The sequence below is a fragment of the Notamacropus eugenii genome, chromosome 2, assembly GCF_028372415.1.
Source record: "Notamacropus eugenii isolate mMacEug1 chromosome 2, mMacEug1.pri_v2, whole genome shotgun sequence".
NCBI classification, from domain to species: Eukaryota; Metazoa; Chordata; class Mammalia; order Diprotodontia; family Macropodidae; genus Notamacropus; species Notamacropus eugenii.
The window spans coordinates 2,270,045-2,274,280 of NC_092873.1; the positions used below are offsets into that span (position 1 = coordinate 2,270,045).

Consider the following 4,236-nt stretch of genomic DNA (forward strand, 5'->3'; position numbering starts at 1 on the left):
GTAGGGGAAACTGAAATAGACAGGTAGACACAGGTGAAGTGGCTTCCCCAAGGTCACACAGCTAGTGAGTGTCTGAACTTGGGTCAGAACACAGTTCTTTCTAACTCTAGGTGCAAGGCTCTATGAACTACACCACTTAGCTGCCCCGAGTACATTATATGCCATCTGGTATACTGTACAGAGGACATTCCTTCTCAGGCAAGGGTTGTATTGTCTGTCCTCTAACTGAAGTCCAGCTTAAATATTGTGATGCTCATCTAAATGGAAGCTTCTAGGAGATAAGAAATGTCTCTTGTTCTCTGCCTGTCTCTGTCTCTCTCTATCTGTCTTTTTCTGTCTCTGTGTCTTTCTGTCTCTTTCTCTCTCTGTGTGTTTCTGTCTCTGTTTTGCTCTCTCTTTCTGACTATGTCTGCTTGTCTCTGTCTCATTGTCTCCCTGCGTCTGCCTCTTTGTGTCTCTTTGTCTGTTTATCTCTCTCTGTTTCTCTGTGTCTCTCCATCTTTATCTGTCTTGTATCTCTATGTCTGCCTTTAGCTCTCTGGATCTGTCCATGTCTTTCTCCCCCTTGACTTGACACACAATAATGTTTAGGTACCCTACTTTCAACTGAGCCTAAGGCATTTTGTATGTTGCTGATGTGAAGAAGGAGAAATTACTTGAAATTGATAAAACAAACATGGAGCAGGATATGATACTGCATACTTGTATAAAGAATTTACGGAGTTGCCATCACAGACTCTTCACACATAGAGATACAAAGAGAAAGAAGAGAAGCAGACTGAGCCAGTTCCTGTCCTCAAGAAGCTTATATTCAAATGGGAATCACAATATTTAAGTGGGAAGGGACCTTAGTGCACACAGAAGTCTGAGAGGAGAAGCCAGAGTTCCTTGATCTCCACCTTGCCGATCCAAAGAATGCTAAGATCAACTTTGGGGTGAGATTGGGCCTCTCCTTTGGGTTTCTGTTACAATCTCCCTCATTTCACTTCCCTCTAACGACTTTCTCCACTCTTGAAAGTTGTTTTGTATCTTCTGATCCATATAGCTACTGGCATTTCACCGGCTCTATCACCCCACAAAAAAATACTCCCTATATCTGTGTGTGTATTTGTGTTTGTGTGTATGTATGAAGGAAGAAAAAACATCTTAATATTATCTTAAAGAAAATATAATTAATAATAATAGCGCACCTCGTCATAGTGTGCTAATGTCTGTAAAGTGTATATAAGTGTATGTGCATGTATATGTGTGTATATATGTATATATATGAATATATATATATGAATATATATACACATATATACATATCTTCATTAATTCCTCATAAAAACTGTGTGCAGTGGTAACTATCATTATGCCAGTTTTGTAGATGAAGAGATTAGGCTAGGTTCTGCAACTTGATCAGGTAATAAGTTTTTGAGGAAAGATTGAATCCCACAGGTTTCTGATTCCCTTCAATACATTCACACACATAGTTGACTTTTTCACAGATGTTGATTTTTCACTTATAAAAAGAGGGTAGGGAGAGGCAAATTTTTTTCCTTGTTGAATCCAAAATAAACAATATCAGTTCCAATACCAACTGGTGCCTGAAAATTATTAAATTCATTTTTAGACCAAAGGTCCTTAGTTGTTGTTTTTTTTTTAACATTATGTAACTTTTGGCAATCTGATGGAACCTATGGACTCCTTAGAAGAATGCTTTTAAAAGCATACATTTTTTTAAAAAGCATAGAATCACAGAAGAAACCAATTATATTCAAAAGGTTATCAAAATGTATTTTCAAAAGAAAAACACAAATTCATGGACCCAGGTTATAAAATCCTTAATGTTCTATGTGAATGAAAAACACATTTATTAATCACATGTGCAAACTATCTTGTTAAAGAGCTGGGGATAAAAATCAAAAAGTAAGATATCTCTGCTCACAAAGAGCACACGTTCTAATAGAGGAGGAGGGAGAGGGACACCAAATATGGAAGGTTTAATTTGGAGTCACATGGAAAAGTTGCATAGTCCTCAGCATAAGTAGCAAAATAGATGGTAATACAATTTCTTTTGAGTTATTTCCATTAATAGAAACAAAAATGAATCTAGTGTTGAACTATTTGATATTTCTAAGACATGTTGTGGCAACTATAAGTTTTTCTAGGTCTTTGTCTATTCCTGGAGGACCTATGGAAGCAGTGCACAGGTTGCATCTTTGGGCTGTTGCTTCCTGGGTTGAAGGCTATAACAGCTGGCCAGGAAGATGAGCTGATGACCTGGGGTAAACTGTGCTCTTGGGCTTATCTAACCATCGCAGGCAAATGGTTATCAGCTGATATTATTGGTGATAGGGAATATAGGCTTCTCCACATTAATTTTTGTTCTAAATGATGGTTCCACAACCTGGGATGGAAGGACAACCTAGAAACTTAAAGGTACTTATGAGGGTATGTACGTGTGTGTGTGTGTGTGTGTGTGTGTGTGTGTGTACAAACATATTATATATACATATATAGATATAGATATATAGATATATATAGATATGGGTATAAATCTATGTGCATATAAATGTCTCTGTGTCCATATGTGTATATACCTAAAAGAACAAGAGATTCCAGCTGAGACCCTTCAGGGCATATCTGCTAGGACTTCTCCACTCTAATCACCACTTAATAAGGTCCCTTGTTACCTAGTCACAGAAAGGAAACTCATCCATAGATTGACATAAAAGGACCACATTCATATTTGCCCACAGGAATTTTGTTCCTTTCTAAAGTCCTTCTGAAGGCATTTTTTAACTCCTTGTTCCTCAGGCTATAGATAAGTGGATTCAACATGGGGATCATTGCTCTGTAGAACACAGACACCACCTTGTTGAGCTCTAAAGAGAAGTTTGCATTGGGGCTCATGTAAATGAAGAAGAGTGTCCCATACAGGATACTGACAGTAGTCAGGTGTGAGGAACAGGTGGAGAAAGCTTTGGAAATACCATCAATAGAGCAGATCTTCAGGATTGTCATGAGGATGTAAATGTAGGAAGTTAGAATGACCAGGCCACTGAAGACTCCCAGAGCTCCACTCACAATGGAAAGGATTAACTTAACCATGTGAGTGTCAATACACGCAATTTAGAATAAAGGTGAGACATCACAGAAGAAATGATTGATGACATTCTGGCCACAGAAGGGCAAGTGGAAAATTATGACTGCATGTGTCATACAGTTCAGAAGGCCCATGGCTTAAGGCATAACCACCAGGTATACACAGACATTCTGGGACATGAAAACTGTATAGAGTAAAGGGTTGCAGATTGCCACATATCGGTCATATGCTATTGCAACTAAAAGGAAACAGTCACCACAAAGAGTCCATAGGACCCCATATGTACTGCACAACCCAGAAAAGAGATGGTCTTCTCCGCAAAGAAGTCAGCCAACATTTTTGGGGCAATACTAAAAGAAGAACCGAAATCCACAAAAGACAAGTGACTGGGGAAAAAGTACATGGGGGTGTGAAGCCGGGAGTCTATCCATATCAGGATGATCATGTCCAGGTTCCCAAAGACAGTGATGAGATAGAAAAACAGAAACATGAGAAAGAGCAGAACTTGTTGTTGGAGATTCTCTGTAAATCCCGCAAAAAGAAATTCAGTGACCATAGTTTGATTCCTAGCTTCCATTATCTGCTACAGTCTGATAAAAGAAAGAGAAAGACTATTTTTATTACTAAATTTTCTGGAATGCTCTATCCCTAGTTTCCTTCAAAGAACACCTGTTAGGACTTTCTCCCTCATGAAATTCTCTTTATAAAGATTTTTTTCTCCTGTTTTGGATGGGGGCAGTAAGACGAGGTAGCAATAGTGCTGATATGATAGAAATGAAAAGAAAAAAAGGACAATGCTGGACTATTTTTAAAATCACAGGGGAGTAATTCAGGTGGATGCCGAGAGGAAGAGGACAGTTATGAAATAATAGCTTAGATTTTTTATTATAGAGCATATGTGGTTTAGGAAAGCAGTATGGGATAGAAATTCACAGTTTCATAAGTCATTTTCTTTTTATCCCTTACTTTATATGTATAAAATGTTCATCTTTATGTCACGTGGAGAAATTTTAAAATAAATTTCCTATATAAAAAATTCTTCATTTTGCATATTCGGATATACAACAGTCTTCATTTTGTACATTCCCTATATAAAAAAATTCTTTATTTCGTAGGGCTTATTTGCAGCCTTGGTGAAAAAGCAA

At 37.7% G+C, this 4,236-nt stretch overlaps 1 pseudogene; it reads right to left on the bottom strand.

The window, feature by feature from the left end:
- Positions 1-2,697: 2,697 nt before the first annotated feature.
- LOC140522045 (olfactory receptor 5G29-like) lies at positions 2,698-3,668 on the bottom strand (annotated as a pseudogene).
- Between the last annotated feature and the right edge of the window lie 568 nt (positions 3,669-4,236).